This window comes from Eumetopias jubatus, unplaced genomic scaffold (genome assembly GCF_037043125.1).
Source record: "Eumetopias jubatus isolate StellerSeaLion01/CBP00866 unplaced genomic scaffold, mEumJub1_p1.0 scaffold_4, whole genome shotgun sequence".
Classification (NCBI taxonomy): Eukaryota; Metazoa; Chordata; class Mammalia; order Carnivora; family Otariidae; genus Eumetopias; species Eumetopias jubatus.
In genome coordinates, this window is record NW_028274810.1 from 182,022,113 (window position 1) to 182,041,160 (window position 19,048).

The window sequence follows — 19,048 nt, forward strand, 5'->3', positions numbered from 1 at the left end:
ATGTAAGGAGCCGGGATCCCTGATGATTGTCCAGCCCCATACCAGCCTTGGACAATTTGGTTTCCTTTTGTATGAGAGAGAAATCAACTTCTATCTTATCTATGTCACCATTGTTTTGAATTTCTCTGTTAAATCAGGCAAACTGATAGCCTATGAAATATAATCTTCATTTAATGCTTTTCAATCAGTCTTAATAGATTTGTGGAGTATGAAATAATAAAAATGGAATAAAACATTAACTAAAACCACTTGAACATAAAGTGAGTACATATGATCAATAAATCTACCCATTTATAGGCTATCAGGAGTAGGCAGATAATAACTATTTATACTCTATTGAGCATTTTAATTATCTTTTTTTGGCAATAAGCTTAGAAAATTCTAACAAGAAGCCTGAAATCCAGTGAGTGTCAAACAAATATACACTTCAAATCAGCAAGTACCTATTCTTAACTGAATGATCCTATTTTACACTTGCACAGCTTTTACCCCTTATTTCCCACCTCTCCTTCACACAACTCACTGCTCCAACTAGACTGAATTACTTACAGTTTGATGCAAGAATCACTTTGTCATCACACTTTGGTGTTTGTCAATGCTACCAGCACATAGTAGGTGCTCAATTACAATGTATGGAAAGAATGGATAAATATTTTTTTTCACTGTGGAATACCTGTCCCTGTCTCCAAAGTTCTCAGTGCTATCAAACTTCATATATGAGCCTCAAAACCCATCTCCTCCAAGTTTTCCCCAACGCCCTCAGCTGGAAAAGATCTCCTCTTTCCCTGAATTCTCCTAATACATTTTCTGTGTGTCTTTCATGTCATTTATCACTACCTTCTGTCACAGAAATTTATCTCCTCCACCCTCCTATGTAGAGCTTGAAAGGAGAGAAAGGAGAGAATTCATCCCAGAATCACTTCTCCATTTTTTTTTTTTTTTTTGTATTGCTACCATGGTGTCTTACATTCAGCTTTGGTAGTAGTAATATACATATTTACACATAAATGAGATACATGTACTTTATAGATATATTTTTATCATGAACTATCTCAACTAATTTTTGTTCATTAGGCATGAAGAGAGAACAATGAACAGAAACAAAATGAGAGAGATCTATTAATTTAATAATCTTCTGTTGACTTCTTAAGGAGTAAAGGGATACTGGATTAAATGAGGTTAATTATGGAAATGTGGTTGGGTAACATTTTCAAGTGGTTTTATGTCAATTTCCTCACTGGTAGCCTGAGGGCTTCATCTTTCCCTGATGACATTAAGAGAGAACCGGAAACGAAGGCTGCAAAAGTGCAGCAGTTAAGCCACCAAAGCAGGTAGTCCAAGTGACAGAAGAATGTTAAGGAATACTAGAAGAATAAATTTTCCAAACCCTGAGTTACAGGTAAACAGGTTGAACAGGTCTTGAAACAGAGAAAGCAAGGGAGCAAACATAAGCCAGGTCAGGAATTTGTAGGGGTGAAGCGTCAGCAGCGAATTGCCCATCTTGATGCCATCCATTGAGGATTACTAATCACCCAGATGTTATCCATCAGTGTTCTAGCTGGAGAGACGCTCATTTGTGTCCAAGGCTCTTCCCAGTACCCCCACGCCACATCATCCAACAAGTTTGGGGAAGATCACCACTCTTGAGCCAAGGTGGAGAAATTAGTTTGTGTTGGGGGGTGGGGTGGGAACACGGTTGTCTTGAAGTGATGATGACATGAAGGAAATACATGCATTGACCAACACAAGAATAATTAGTTTGAAATTTACTGCTAAGATGGCACAGCAGGGGATGAATTTTGCTGTTCAAGAGGTTCTTAGAGAAGATGAATTTTAAATTAAATCTTTATGAAGATGGTAAAGAAGGCCTGGAAGGGAATTCTAAAATAAGAAACAAGCTAGCAGGAATGAGCAAATCATAAGGCAGGGGACCATTGATCAGTGTTGTGAAATTGATTGGTGACAATGGTCGATAGTAAGAAATAAAACTGAAGATACAGTGAGGAAAGTTGATAGAAAGCTTTGAAGATTCTATGTCAGTCCAAATGTTCACATTCCTGTGACCCAGTGTCCTGACTTTGGAAGGTTTTAATGAGTTAATGATTCTAGAAATCAAGCTTAGATGTTGATGGGACTTTGAAGAAGTTAATAAGATGATAACTGTAATGGATAGCTTAAATTCAGATATAAACATATCAAGAATGAATTGATATTTTTCCCTGAGTATTTTATTTCCCAACTATTAGTCCAGATTCGCCATATCAAGTTGATTATAACAGAATGAATCAAATTAATATCCTGAGCTCAGATTTCTCATGCAACACTGTAAATGCCCATCTATACAAAGAAACAAACAAACAAAAATAGAGCACATTTAGTACATAAAGATATCTTTAGGAAAACAGCTTAAAGTATGATATTCTCTTAAAAAATGGATGAAGCTTTTCCAGTTTCTTTTTAAAAGTAAAAAAATTCTGCTTTACTGAAATATTATAATTATTAATAAGCAAAACATATTGTTTTAATAACATATAAAGCATTTTTCATAATTTAAGCACATATGAGGATGACATTTATGATTGGTTTTACATTTTCTTTCCCAGAATGTAGCCAGTTTGTCATGTCCAAAAAAAGAAAACTTCCGGTAACTTTATCTTACAAGAACAATTGAAAAAATTATTACAAATTAACATTTATAATTTCACATTTGTTCCTTCTCCTTATAAAAGAGTTTATGTTAAACCATTTGGATCTTAAAAGACAACAGAAAAAAATGGCATTTGGTGACACTAATGAGTATGTTTTCTAACCACAATGGAATTGACTAGAAGTCAACAGAAAGATAAGAAAATCTCCAAACACATAGAAACTAAGCAACACAATGGTAAATAATCCATGGGTCAATGAAGAAATTTCAAGGAAAATTAAAAAATTTATAGAACTCATAAGTAACTCATATGTGGAATCTAAAAAAACAAAACAAATGAGCAGGCAAAAAGCAGAATCAGATCTACAAATACACAGAACAAACTGATGGTTGCCAGAGGGGAGGAGGTAGGGGGATGGGCAAAATGGGTGAAGGGGAGTGGTAGATACAGGCTTCCAGTTATGGAATGAATAAGTCACAGGGATGAAAGGTTCAGCACAGGGAATACAGTCAGAGGTATTGTAATAGTGTATAGTGAATACACTACACAAAATGTATGGTGACAGATGGTAGCTACATCTGTGGTGAGCACAGCATAACATATAGACTTGTCAAATCACTATGCTGTACACCTGAAATGAATGTAACATTGTGTGTCACTTATACTCAAATAAAATTTTTTTAAATAAAATAAAATACTTTTTGCTAAGTATATATTATTACATATATTACACATATAATATATATGTATATATAACTGATTGAAAATGAACTGCAATATTTCAAAATCTGTGGGGCACAGTTAAAGCAGCACCAAGTGGGAAATTTATAGCACTATAAATCCTCACATGAGGAAGGAAAAAGAGTCTCATATCAATAATTTATGTCCCATCTCAAGAATCTAGTAAAACAAGATCAAAATGAACCCAAAGCAAGCAGAAGGAAGGAAAAAAAATAAGGATTAGAGATGAAATGAATGAAATTGAAAACAGAAACAATGGGGAAAATCAATGAAACAAAGTTTTTGTGTTTTTTTTTTTGAAAAGATTGATAAAGTTGACAAACTGCTATCCAGACTGACAAAGAGGAAAAAAGACATAAGACACAATATACCATGATTAGGAATGAAACAAGTGATTTGGTAAACAAACTGTGAGGTATATCCATGGCATGGAATACTACTCAGCAATGAAAAAGAACAAACTATTGATACATGGAGCCACTTGGATGCATTTCCCATAACTAGGCTTCATGACCAAAAATTAATCACCAAAATTCCCATTTATATCACATTCTTAAAAAGAGAAAAAGATTCGTGGATGTCGGGTTTAAATTAGGGGTTGGGAATGGAAAGAAGTGAGTGTGGCTATACATGGGCAACATGAGGGTCCTTGTCAGTGGAAACATTCTTGATTGTATCAATTGTATCAACCCTGGTTGTAATATTGTACTCAAATTTTGCAAGGTGATCCACTGGGGAGAACTGGGTAAAGAGTACAAGGATCTACTTTTCTCTTTTATTTCTTACAACTGTCGATCTACCATTTTCTCAAAAAAAAAAAAATTGAATTAAAAATACAATAGGAAAAATAGCAGTTGGAGGAAAAAAATGAACATTTGCTTTTTTTAAAAAAATTTGTTCTTTCATGAGTTTCAATATTCTCTGAGTACAAAATTCATTATTACTTGGTGCACTAGGAAGATGAGGCTGAAATTACTTTTATAAGTGAATTGTGATGTCTAGTTTCATGCCAGAAAGTACCTTCAGGATCTATTGTAGAAGCCACGATTTTGAAGATTTTAGGCCTAGGATTCTTAAATGAATTTAATGAATTTTACATCCCTTAATTTTCTTGGCAACACCTTTAGCTATTAGTTTTTAACTACCATAAAACAGCAAAGCCTGAAATTAAGTCATGAGGCATTGTAGCCTACACAAAAAACAGGGCTCTTTCCCTGAGTCCTTGAAAGCTCAGTTGCAATCTTTGTGTGTGACTGAATCCTGAATGTCCCCCTGTGGGAACATGCTGTCCCTGATACTGATAGAAGTCCTCATAATCTTAGATACTTGAGAGGAAAAAAGGAAGAATGAATATGTCTTGTGCAAAGGAAATTTGGTCAGGTTCTAACTGTAAGTCAGTTACCCTTTTTCCTACTAATTTGTGTTAGCAGTGCTCCGAGAAAGCCTCTTTGAACATTTTAGCTCAGCAGGTTTTTGCAGCCATATGCTTCAACAGGGCTTCTAATTTCCACAAACAAAGTCCCCCTCCTCCCCCAGGAATAGCATCCTGTGTAAGGCCCTTAGGGAGAACAGGGGTGGGAAAGGAGGTGGGTTGGCTGTCCCTCTCTCCTCAAAAGAGTGAGCAACTTTTAGTCTGCAAAGAAAGCCTTCTGGTGAGCCCACAGTATCTGGTTCTGTTAGTAAAGCAGGGCCTGATGAGCCCACAGCACATTCCAATATCCAGTTCCAAGATTCTCTGTCTATCCCATTAGGTAAAAGACTTTATTCTGCTCTGGGTTCCTTGCCTCCTTGTGGGCTCACCACTCAAAGCACAATCCTCACAATCTTGTATCCCTGTGAAACCAGAACACAGGGCTTCCTACCCAATGTTCCCAAAGCAAAGAGGCTGTCACTTGGCACAACGCCTTTGAAAGATGTCTATTCTGTACAATTTACAGTAGGAACATGAAAGAGTAAATGCTGCCTAAAGTCCACTAGTGGCCCTGAAGACTGAATGCTTCCTCTGGGTGTCCTCCCTTTCTTCCCATTTTGTAAATCCTTTGCAGCCCACCTCCAGTGTCCTCATCTTCTGACTTTTCCAGACAATACTACTGTGGTGTGGTGTGACTCCTTTCTCTTTCTCCATCATTTCCATTCTCAGAACTAGAATCATTCATTTTTTTAAAGATTATTTATTTATTTATTTGAGAGAGAGAATGAGATAGAGAGAGAGAGCATGAGAAGGGAGAGGGTCAGAGGGAGAAGCAGACTCCCTGCTGAGCAGGGAGCCTGATGCAGGACTCGATCCCGGGACTCCAGGATCATGACCTGAGCCAAAGGCAGTCGCTTAACCAACTAAGCCACCCAGCCACCCTAGAATCATTCATTTTGAAACTGTCATCTTGAGATAGGAGGTCCTAGGAAAAATCCCCTTTAATTTGCTTTGGGGTTCTTTGACACTACCTATGACAATTTTTTCTTCTTATGGGACATAAATGTGACTATTATTCCCAGGCCAGGTACTTCAGTCTCCCCAGAAGATAGATTCATGTATGCAGTGGGTGAAGAATCAATAGTGTCTGTAGAATTTCTGTGAGTTCCCTCTTGTTTCTTTCCTTTTTTTTTTTAAAGATTTTATTTATTTATTGACAGAGACACTGGGAGAGAGGGAACAGAAGCAGGGGGAGAAGGAGAGGGACAAGCAGGCTTCCCACCAAGCAGGGAGCCCGATGCAGAGCTCGATCCCAGGACCCTGGGATCATGAACTGAGCCGAAGGCAGACGCTTAACCGACTGAGCCACCCAGGTGCCCCTCCTTCTTTTTTCTATTAGAAAATAAACACATGCTTGCTTCTCAATGTCCTGGATGAGGTAATATCAACTGCCTTGAATAAAATAAGAGAGTTGATAGGCTGACATCAAGGACAGCTGTTGGGGGGGCAGGAGGTTGGTGAGAGAAAGATTCAGAACAATTGTCCCCATGTGTTCATAAACCTTGGTTATAGTTTGACAGAACAAGGCAAAACCATCTGCATGCTCCCCAAGACCAAGCAAACTATGTCAGCATGTAGATCTGAAGCACCTCTGATGGAGAGGTGGAAGCATTGTGTAATATGGAAATGAAAAATAAGACAGAAAGACTCTTTAAGTGGGTTGCCTTCTTGTTTAGTTTCAATTAGAAGGAGCCCTCAAGTCTTGATTTAAATATACCATCTATGTATTTCTTCTATTCTTCCTCTTATCTTTCTGTCTCACATGTGTATACACACACACACACACACACACACACACACACACACACACCCCTCTTCAACTAGAATAATTCAATTCTTCATTCAGTCACTCAAAGCTGTGTGCTACTATTTTTTATGAAATCAATATTTTTTCCCATAAGTTTTAAATTTAAGGATTTTTCTACTTCCCATCTTAGACCTCAAGAGTCCCTCGTCTTCCTTCTCCTACTTGCTGGAAGGATGAATGATGTCCATTCACTGAATAGCCAATTATTTTGTAGAATAAGATAATCAACTTTGCTTCATGGGCATGTGTGTCTATTTGATGTACTACTTAATTTTGGCCACCCAACTCAGCTGGGCTCAGGGGCTAGGGGGGCGGGGATTGGGAGCTGTGTTCAAAGATGGAGGAGGACCACAGCCTTACCAACCATTGTGAGAGCCAGGGCTTCTACTCTGTGGGAGATGGGTTGAGATATGACTTGTATTTTAACAGGATCCGTCTGACTGCTACACTGAAAATAGCCTGGAGGTTGGGAGGCAGGGAGGGCAAAGCAAGAAATTACAGTGACTTAAACAGGAGTAGCATTTGAATTAGTAGCTGAGGGTTGAATTCTGGATTTTTTACAAAGATACAGCCAATAGGTCTCCCTGATGGATTGGGTGTGTACTGTAAAAAAAAGACTTAAAGCTGATGAAGTAGTTTAAAAATATCACCACACATCCTTAACAATCCTCTCCTGAGAAGGTGAAGACTAATAAGCTCCCCCTTTAGTGTGGGCTGGACTTAGTGACATGCTTCAAATGAATGGAAAATGGTGGAAGTGCTGATGTGACTCAACAAGACTAGTACATAAAAGGTCCTCTGTTTTCCTTCATGTTCTCCCTCAGGCACTCACCCTAAGGGAAGCCAGCTCTCATGTCATGAGGACACTCAAGCAGCCTTATGAAAAGACCCATGAGTGAGGAACTGTAGCTTCTTGCAATAGCCATATGAGTTCAACTGTCTTGGAAGTGGATCCTCCAGCCCCAGTCAAGCCTTCAGATAACACAGCCCTGTATGACATTATCTCAGCAACCTCATGAGACATTCTGAGCCACGTCTCTGAATCTCCTGAATCCTGAATTGTGGAATTATGAAAAAAATGTATTTGTTGTTTAAAAAACAAATAGATGAATCATTCAAATTTAAATAAAATCACATTTACAAATATTAATAAGGCTTCAAATTACATAATTTAGTAAGCTTAGTGATATAATTCCTGAATTTTCTCACATAATAAATGAGAAAAGAAACCTATAAAGAAACCCACTACCTTGGCCATCACCTCATCATAATTCAAGTCCCTGTATCTCTATTTTTTTTAATGATAAATAGGTCTATAGGCATCAGTAAGAAAAAGGGGAGGAGAAGGAATACACTTTGTACCCATGGGTTAATCATATTCAACTTTTACTGTGATCTAGCCTTCACTGAAAAATTGTGGCAGGGTTGGTAGTGTCAAGTGATGGCCCTTAGAAGTACCATTGGCCATCTAGTTTAAAAAATTACCAACGGGTAAATTCTCCATTATGTCCTCTCTCTCTTTCCTGATAATTTCCCAATACCATCAGCTGTGAAACAGGCAGGCCTCATATCAGATCTGAGGAGAATGGGTGGGGGTGGGAGTCACACATGGGCTTCAGGGAAAGCCCCGGATGAAACAGCTATTTCCTTCAGTATTAATAGAGAAAAGCATGTGCATTTGGATGTGCAAAAATATTTTTTTTTTTTTAGTTATCATTTTACTGGAGCTTATTTATAAAAGAAGGTTCTGGAATACTTTTTCAACTTGAGGAAAATTTCACCAGCATTCTTCTCCACAAAAATAGCCATGGATAGTCAGGATGGTAGCTTCCATTCCAGCATTCACTTGCTGAATTAATTTGAATCAAAGTCACAGCTGACTTTGGATAGCACTTTACAGTTTATACAGCACTTTCATATGTATGAAGAGATTTGTCATCTATATCATAGCCCTTGAAGGAAGTGTAGATGTATAAAGTTGACAGATGGGATCCTGATTCTCAGGGAAGTTTGGAATTGCTTTGGGCCATGGAGCAGTTGGTGGAAGAGCTGGTATCCAGAAGTAGGTCTTCTACCTTTAGGCCCACTTCTCCATAGCTACTTCTCCAAAGCACCCAGATGTCATTAAAAATAAAGCACTTATGTTGAAAGATCTAAATGTGAGATAGGAGTCCATCAAAATCCTAAAGGAGAACACAGGCAGCAACCTCTTTGACCTCAGCTGCAGCAACTTCTTCCTAGAAACATCACCAAAGGCAAGGGAAGCAAGGGCAAAAATGAACTATTGGGACTTCATCAAGATAAAAAGCTTTTGCAAAGCAAAAGAAACAGTCCACAAAACCAAAAGACAACCGACAGAATGGGAGAAGATATTTGCAAATGACATATCAAATAAAGGGCTAGTATCCAAAATCTATAAACTCAACACCCAAAGAACAAATAATCCAATCAAGAAATGTGCAGAAGACATGAAGAAACATTTTTCCAAAGAAGACATCCAAATGACCAACAGACACATGAAAAAGTGCTGAACTTTGCTCAGCATCAGGGAAATCCAAATCAAAACCTCAATGAGATATCACCTCACACCAGTCAGAATGGCTAAAATTAACAAGTCAGGAAATGATAGATGTTGGTGGGGATGTTGAGAAAGGGGAACCCTCCTACACTGTTGGTGGGAATGCAGGCTGGTGTAGCCACTCTGGAAAACAGTATGGAGGTTCCTCAAAAAGTTGAAAGTAGAGCTACCATATGACCCAGCAGTTGCACTACTGGGTATTTACCCCAAATATACAAATGTAGTGATCCGAAGGGGTACATGTTTATAGCAGCAATGTCCACAATAGCCAAACTATGGAAAGAACCAAGATGTCCATCGACAGATGAATGGATAAAGAAGATGTGGTATATATATATATATATATATATATATATAATGGAATATTATGCAGCCATCAAGAGGAATGAAGTCTTGCCATTTGCAACGATGTGGATGGAACTGGAGGATATTATGCTGAGTGAAATAAGTCAATCAGAGAAAGACATGTATCATATGACCTCACTGATATGAGGAATTCTTAATCTCAGAGACAAACTGAGGGTTGCTGGAGTGGTGGGGGGCGGGGGGGATGGGGTGGCTGAGTGATAGACATTGGGGACGGTATGTGCTATGGTGAGTGCTGTGAATTGTGTAAGTCTGTTGAATCACAGACCTGTACCTCTGAAACAAGTAATACAATATATGTTAAAAAAAAGAAGAAGATAGTAGGAAGGGAAAAATGAAGGGGGGAAAATTGGAGGGGGAGGTGAACCATGAGAGACTATGGACTCTGAGAAACAAACTGAGGGTTCTAGAGGGGAGGAGGGTGGAGGGATGGGTTAGTCTGGTGATGGGTATTAAAGAGGGCACTTATTGATTGGAGCACTGGTGTTATATGCAAACAATGAATCATGGAACACTACATCAAAAACTAATGATGTAATGTATGGTGATTAACATAACATAATAAAAGAAAAAAATGTTGACAGAAAAAAAAAATAAAGCACTTAGCACCATGCCAGGGATGTAATATTAGCACAACAAATAACTACTATCGTTGAAGGAACCAAACTGATAGACTGCTGTAAGAAAGAACCATGGCTAGAGCTCTTTTAGTGGAGTTAGTTTGGAATACAGATCTCTCAGACTCCATCCCAACAGAACAACCCCTCGAGCACCCCATCACTTCCCAGAGTTGACACTGGGACGTAGGTTCTACTGTCCAAGCCCTGGGAAGAAACATGCAGTCACAGAAGGTTTTTAATGAGTTTCCCAGTTATTCTACCAAATTACTTTGGGAATAACCTAGGTTTAGTCAAGAAAGAGCAGATTCCGATCTGCTTGTCACTATGCAGTCTAATAGTTGTGCTTGATGTTTGGATGTAAAATTCTGAAACAATCTTTTTTTGAAGAAAATTATACTAAGAAGTTCACTTGGGGATTTTTTTTTTTTTTGATGGAGCATGCCAAGGCCCAAGAATATAAACAGAGAAGTGATTTTAAAAATTTCCCTTTTCATCAATCCCTCACTCCCCCTCAAATCAAGAATGAGTCATAATAAGTTTTCCTCTTGACATGTACATTTTCCCCTTTTCTTACAGGTTAGCAAAACTTGACATTGGCTTTGAGGCTCACAAGTCAATGTGAATGGCATGTACAATTTCTAAATTTTTCATCTGAAATAAATATTTTTCTCATTCAAGTTTTAACATTAGAGATTTCCTGCTCCCCATCCTTGATCTCAAAAATCCCTCTTCTCCCCTCTCCTACTCACTATGTTCCTTTATGAGAAGATACATGACATCCACATCTCTGAGCAACTAATACTTTTGTAGAATAAAATAATCAACTTCACTGAATGTACTTCACCTATTTGATGTACTACTTAATTTTGACCACCCAACTCAGCTGCAATCAGAGGATGATTGTTATGGTAGACCAATATCATCATGAACCTAATACTTTCTTTCCAAAAGAAAATTAATATTGAAGTCTCTTAAGAAAGTCATTGCCCAACTCAAAAAGAGAGAAAAATTCAAACCCAAAAAGTTCTATGATTATCCTAGAGACAAATCAGGATTTTATTTTTCTACTGATATCTGTTATCATTTGAAACCTGAACCACCAGGAAAAACTGGTCTTTTCTCCCAGATACAAAGCAGAAGGTGATAGAACAGGCAATTCTTTATATAGCATATTTTAACAAAACCATTAGTTCAAACTCTGAATAAAATCCTCTTACACCAATCTAGAATTGTTAATTAGGAGATTTTACCTTGATGTTTAACAGAAAGTGGATGAGTTTTTTTGTCTTGAAACCCATATGTAATCATAACATCTTATTATATACAATGGTTATTATTTAGTCCTGTTTTCCAAACTTTTATTAATTGTATTAAAGCCATTGATACTCATATTATCTTTTTTATTTTTGTTTCCCCAACTTTTTTATTAATACAGACATATATATATACACACAGAGTGTGCATGTAATTTCTAGATTTCACATGGAAAATTCTATTCAGCATGTGTGACCGTACTTTACAACATTATTCTTTATTTGATTTGGTAGTATTAATTTTAAATGTTGTGTGTATATTACTAAGTGAGATTATATATGTAATATACATATAATATAAATGAATATTCTATATACATTATTATCGTGTTTTAGTAACTAGAATAATTTATATGGTGTGGAATCCATAAAACTTTCTGGATACAAGCTCTTTCTTTAGGGTAATTTGCATAATTTTACAGTTTCTTTCATGGCTATTAATCTGTCAAGGTTGTTTTGTGTCAGGTTTGATCATTCATATTTATTATCATTCAATGACCTTTGAGTAATTTTTACTTTTAATCTAAAATCAAATATTTTCTAAAAATCCCAAATATTTTACTAGTTCAAAGTGATTGTACTTCTTTAAAAATGATTATGAATGGTCATGCCAAAGTAAAGAGTTAATACTTATACACACACTCATTAAAAAAATAGAATAATCAAGCAAAGTATAAGCTTAAGCTGTGGCTCTCATTTACATGGTCTTTTTTTCAATGTCATGGAAAAATGAGAGAATAGATAGACATATGACTAGAGAGCTACAGGAAGAAAACTTTCTTCTCTTATAATAATGTAGTTATTTACAAGCTGATTAATGGCAAGGAGTTCACAACCAAATATTTGTGTTTAAGAAACAGGACACCCTGGGGCGCCTGGGTGACTCAGTCAAGTATCTGACTCTTGATTTCGGCTCAGGTCATGATCTCAGGCTTGTGAGATCAGGCCCCGAGTTGGGATCCCCACTCAGCATGGAGGCTGCTTGAGATTCTCTTTCTCTCCCTCTGCCCCTCCCCCTACTCTCTCTCTCTCTGTCTCAAATAACTAACTAACTAACTAACTAAATAAATAAATAAATAACATTTTAAAAAGAAATAGAAACAGGCCGCACTGAGTCAACAGAAGCTTACCTATTGGATTTGCCTGTTTGCACATTTACTAAATCCCAACAATACTCTTAGTTCTATGTGTGATGACTCCGTACATACACAGCAAACTCTGTTTTGTGCCAGATGGAAAGAGAAACAATGAATTTAACAAACATAAAAACACCTGAGGTAATTCTTAGGCTTGAAAGACACCATTGGGTCAGGGACATTGGAATGCTTTTCTACACTCTCCTCACACAGACCTTAATAAAATGACTTTATTTTTATTTCAAAAGTGAGCAATCCTCTAATCAGGTAGCTTTTATTTGAATGAAACACAAAAATACATTGCAAAAACAAAGGGAAATGATTTGACCATCATTAATGATATTGTTACCTTTAGAAATGTGATACATCTCTCCAGAACCAATTAAGAAAGCTCTGTCAACTTATGCTCTTTTCATTACTGCTGGTTCATATTTGAGAGAAGAGCAAATGCATGGCTTTATTCTGCAAAAAATTATAATTTTGCATCTATTCCATCTACATCTAGTCATTTCTCTGTAGGCCTCCAAATGATAAGTATCTTAGAGAACAATATCTCGGGCAATTGGCACCATTCTGGAGGAAACAAGTGTGACTTCAGGATGAAGACTTGCTCCCACTGGCTGATGAGGTTGAGAGGAAGAGCAGTCCCCAGCACACCACCCTGACTTGCTCTTCTAGCATTTGAAGAGGTGGCCCAACCAGAAAATAAAGGTTCTTCTCAGATGGTGGCAGCTTTCAAACCAGTGAAATATGACAGCTGAGTTGAAATGACATCTAGTCTACTAAACTATAGAATTTGTTTCCCTTATCACTTACAATATATCAAAATATAGGAGAGAGGATAAAAAAGTTTCCCTCCACACAGCTGGCCCACTTAAAAAGCGAGCAAAGGGCACATCACCATTGAAACAACTCAGGTGATTTCTGCCGAACTGAGAGTAGAGCCAATGAAAATGTCACAACAGCATCATTTGTAAATTTACAGACATACAATGGCAGAGATCAATGGTGGACAGTCAGTACCTTAGAACAGTTTAGAAGTGGGAAAGAGGAGTATGTGCAAGTCCTGCATTTCACAAATATATTTGTGGTTAACATTTTTCAAATTTCAGGGAAATACTTCTCTACATGGCTTGCCTGTGTTCTCTAGACAAAAGGAGAGCACAGCTGAATGCCTTCAAGTTTTGTGCTACTCTGCTGCCAGAGTTGATGTTCTTTGGTGTATGGAAAGGATTGATGCAGTGGAATCCCTTGGGTAAGAGAAAAGAAAAATGAATTAATCTTCGAGTCCTTTGTCTTAGAGGGCATGGACACAATAGGCCCTTGAATAATAGAGAATTATTTCCCACTAACTACTGAAAGTCTTTCTTTCTTTCTTTCTTTTTCTTTCTTTCTTTCTTTCTTTCTTTCTTTCTTTCTTTCTTTCTTTCTTTCTTTCTTTCTTTCTTTCTTTCTTTCTTTCTTTCTTTCTTTTTCTTTCTTTCTTTCTTTCTTTCTTTCTTTCTTCTTTCTTTCTTTCTTTCTTTCTTTCTTTTCTTTCTTTCTTTCTTTCTTTCTTTCTTTCTTTCTTTCTTTCTTTCTTTCTTTCTTTCTTTCTTTCTTTCTTTCTTTTTCTTTCCTTCCTTCCTTCCTTCCTTCCTTCCTTCCTTCCTTCCTTCCTCTCTCTCTCCCTCCTTCTTTTCCTTCCTTCCTTGCTTTCTCCCTTTTTGTTTTCCTCCTTCCCTTCTTCTTTCCCTCCTTCTCTTCTTCCCTTCCTCTCTTTCTGTCTGTCTGTCTTCTGCTTCTCTTCATGTTCTAATTTTTGGTTCCAGAGATACTTATGAAGTAGCATAGTATCTCAAGAACTGCCCATAAAAACTGAAGAATATTTGTAAATATTAAACAAGTCATTATACAATTAAATTTGTATATATGTAGGTGTAGTTACAGAGAGAAGTGCCAGGCCAATTCTTTCCCTAACTATATGGATCCAGCAATTATTTCCAGAGGTGACGAAAATCATACTTTCTAAAGGTAATTTACATAATTAAATTAAAATATTTTGCAATATTCTAAAAATAATGGTGTCATACATGACTCATTATAATATTTGATTATAAGCATGATTTCTGAATCTAAACATTGCTTTAAAAATTTCATTGACATTCCCAGTTAGTAAGTGCTTTCTTATTTGAATGAAGTTTCTACAAATTGAAATGAATGAAAAAATATATAAAAATTACAATAACCCAAGAAAAGTTGTTAATTTGATAGTCCTGTTTAGAACAAAAATTGTGTGATGATATTGTTTATAGCAACAAATTTCACGATTTTTTGAAAACAGTCAAGAAAAATAGTATTTTTGGAATAAATATATAATATTCTATGAGTTATATATGCTTTATCTTATTACTTAGCAAACGCTGCTGGTCCCATAGCTTAATACTTAGACTTGTGCATTAATAAATAAGCTCAGTCATCAGTGATATTTTGATGACTTTCAGTCACAAACTAACAATAGGAACAATATTTGCTTATTTTAAATTTTGATATTTTGAAGGTATATTTACCAAGGTAGGAGGATGAACACAGTAGAACATATTACATTTAATAGTTTGTAAGATTAATTTCTGACTTTAAAATATTTAGACGTGATACATGGGCCTCCATCTGTATTCTTGCTCCATAGCCCCTGGAAATATTTCAGGAGATATGTGTTGGTTAAGTATGTATATATATACTTAGAAAATAGTTATCAAATAGCATATCATTAGATATACTACTCTATTCCATTAGTAGAACCTTAGCAAAATGGATTTATAAATGATGTAGAGGAAATTAATGATGATATCTAAGAGTTGCATATAATTGAACAACAATCATTTGGAATATGACATGTCCACAGCTTATATTGACCTTCATGGGAGCTGAGTGAGTGTTCTCAAGGGCAGGATCTGGACATAAATCCTGAGAGGCAGTCATTCTATCAAGCCCTGCTCGATAATCCAACCTGGCTTTTAATTGGCTCCTCCAAGCATTGTCAGGCTCAACTATTCACAGAGGCAGCAGATGAAGCCTAGGCTCTCAGTTTAAATCCTCCATAAATAGTTACAAAAAACAAGTGTTCCATGGTAATACTGCAGTTTACATAGCTTTGCCTAAAATAGAATTTATTTATTCTATTGTCTGACTGGATTTATTTTGTTCTTTCCTTTTCCAATTCAGATACTAGGTGTGGATGTATCTCTGGAATTTGCAAGAAAAATAAAATTTCCTTTTTAAAAAAATTACTGCAAAATGGAATAACAGTCAATGATTTGTTTCTGTCTTGACATTTCAAAAACAGCAATTAATGTGTCCAATATTTACTGAAGTAGTATAAATCAAATTTATCTGTAATTGCTTATTTAGAAAACAAGAAAAATGGTTGACTATTTCACAGCATGACTCTCAGAAATTGTGGGGTTCTAAGGAATGAATAGGAAGTAGAAATTACTTTAGATTGTATCTTTACATCTCCATCTACAAATTGATGTGAAGAGTCGCATTATGGTTTCCAGGTGTTCAAAAAGGTAGTGGAAAATGGTAGATGATGAGGAGTGATTATTGATTTCTATATGAAGTTATTCACTGGTTATTACTATTTTTATATTTGCTCTCTATGCCACAACTACTCGAGCAAAGGAATTGGAAAGGTAAAAGCAACCTTCTTGTGCTTTTGTCAGACCACAGGAATAATTTTGTCCCAAATCTGCTATTTGAGAGGGAGTAAAGTTTATAGCTGAGAAGCTTGATTTCTCCAGGTAAAAAGCACCTTTGGCTTTCCAATATTCATCACCAAACCAATGTCTTCAAAGAAACTAAGCATTGGAGCGCCTGGGTGGCTCAGTTGGTTAAGCGACTGCCTTCGGCTCGGGTCATGATCCTGGAGTCCCAGGATCGAGTCCCACATCAGGCTCCCTGCTCAGCAGGGAGTCTGCTTCTCCCTCTGACCCTCTTCCCTCTCGTGCTTTCTAGCTCATTCTCTCTCTCTCTCTCAAATAAATAAATAAAATCTTAAAAAAAAAAGAAACTAAACATTAAGAGTATTCTATTAAATACAATCTAAAAGATCTGGGAAAATATTGGCATTTTAAATGCTGTGTGAAGTGTAATTCAGTTACTAGGGGTGCACAGTATGGAGTGATTTTGGACTTTCTAGTGGAGGAAATTGTTTTTACCGATTTGGCCAGAGGCCTTAAAATTCCTACTATTAGCAACACTGTTAAGGGAGGTTTGGAAGAATTAATATGTAAATAAGCCGTCTGAATTTTAGCATGATTAACCTTCAACTTTCTAAGAAGATGAAGTAGAATCTGGAGGAAGATGACATCTTAGAAATGCTGTACCAGATGGGATGGTTAGAGCCAGTGGTCCTCCAGTGAGGATGAGGTATTTTTAGGGGATTTTGGCAAAGGGATAGCACTTCACAATTTTACTTAGGACCAACCCTCTATCTTAGGTGATTTAGATTAATTAGTTTAAACTAGATAAATTTGGAGTGAACTCAATAAACTGATGGACACATGAAATTTTCTGAACTGAGCAAATGCTCAAGAAGAAATTCATGAGGAGTACAAGCAATATTCTGTTGAAATACCAAAAGGCATTTTTAAAAAGATTTTATTTATTTGAGAGAGAGAAAGCGAAAGAGAGACCCTTCCCTGACATTACACCTAAAACCAAAATGCTATTTGTGTTATTCAGCCCCAAATGAATATATTTATTATACAATATCTTGGAGGAGTCAAAGATCTTCATGTGATTTACATTTTCTTTCCTTATGTAATTAAAAATCAAATTTCATTATCATATTCCTTTTTTCAAATATTTAAACTGAATTACTCTTTATGTTTATCACTACAAAATCTATTCACACTGTCTTCCAAAATAACAGCATATAAGATAGCCATATGATGTTATATTTTAAAATCACATGGTTTAAAATAGAAATATGAAATGATGGATCCTTTTACTTTCCAAATTAAAATGATTTTCTTTAAAACTGAAACATCATATCTGTCTTCAAATATTTTGTACAGTGATTTCATTAAGAAAGATTTTCTGCAAAATATATAAACTTACTAAATTTAAAATAAGATTTTAGAATTCCAATATTCTCATATTTCCCTAGGAAACAAGATGTAATTCCAGATTAGTTTCAATACAGGAGTCCTATTTTTACCCTGAGCATACAATAAAGGAGCCTGCTTTTACTGCAAGAGGAACTTGTTATAGGTAAAAATGTGTCTCCCCCAAATTCTTATAGTGAAGTTCTAAACCCCCAAAACCTCCAAATGTGACTGTATTTGGAGATAGGGCCTTATAGAGGTGATTAAGGTAAAATGAGTTCATTCGGATGGGCCCTACTCCAATATGCCTGGTGTCCTTATAAGAAGAGAAAATTGGGACAGACATTCACAGAGGGAAGACCACGTAAGGACACAGGACACAGACAGCCATCTGCAAGCCAAGGAGAAGCCTCAGAAGAAACCAACCATACAGATGCATTTATCTTAGACCTTGGCCTCTAGAACCTTGAGAATCTAAATTTCTGTTGTTTAAGCCACCAGTCTTTGGTATTTTGTGATGCAGCCTTAACAAACTAACAAAGCACTAGCCCTCTTCTTCGTGATGGCCATACTGACATTATTTTGTTTTTCACATTTCTGGATTCATGATTCCCATGATCATCATCTGTATCTGCATCTAGTTTATATGAACCTGAAATTGTTCAGTGCCTTCATTTCAGTCTGAAATTCTTATGCATGAATATAGGAAAAGAAATGAGTGGGCAAACAAGCTTTATTCCTGGATTCCTCATCCTCAGGGGCAAGAATTCAGAATGAGAGAGTGTGGCATGTAGCCTCTCCTTTGAGCTTCTCTAGATGATACTGACTCACAACAAATTTGCTAACAAAGACATACTTAGGAAGTGAAGGCATGGCAACACACACACACACACACACACACACACACACACACACACACCTTTTTTCCTGATGCTATATTGCTTTCATTCTATTCTATTCTTATTATGCTTGTGGGAAAAATTCAGCTAAGAGATACTGTAGGTTTTTTCTCCATTGAACGTGATTACATCACCTCGGGACACTCCTTAGAGACAGGGGAAGGCATTCTAGGCATTTTTGCTGAAATTCACTTAACTGGTCCAAAGTGGGCAGTGGTATTATTTATCAGAGGAGTTTATGTCCAATAGTTTAGCTATCTCCAGACATGATTAATTAATAGAGAAAAGTAAGTCATTCTACAACTAATTAAAATGTACTCTGCAATGTAATTCTTGGAATTCTTTACAGGGCAGAAGAGAGTAACCACTCACCCTCACT

General features: G+C 36.5%; 1 protein-coding gene across 1 annotated transcript in view; it reads right to left on the reverse strand.

The window, feature by feature from the left end:
• Window positions 1-19,048, reverse strand: part of XKR4 (XK related 4) — a 447,602-nt gene that overhangs the window by 236,736 nt on the left and 191,818 nt on the right. The gene's annotated exons all lie outside the window — the stretch shown is intronic.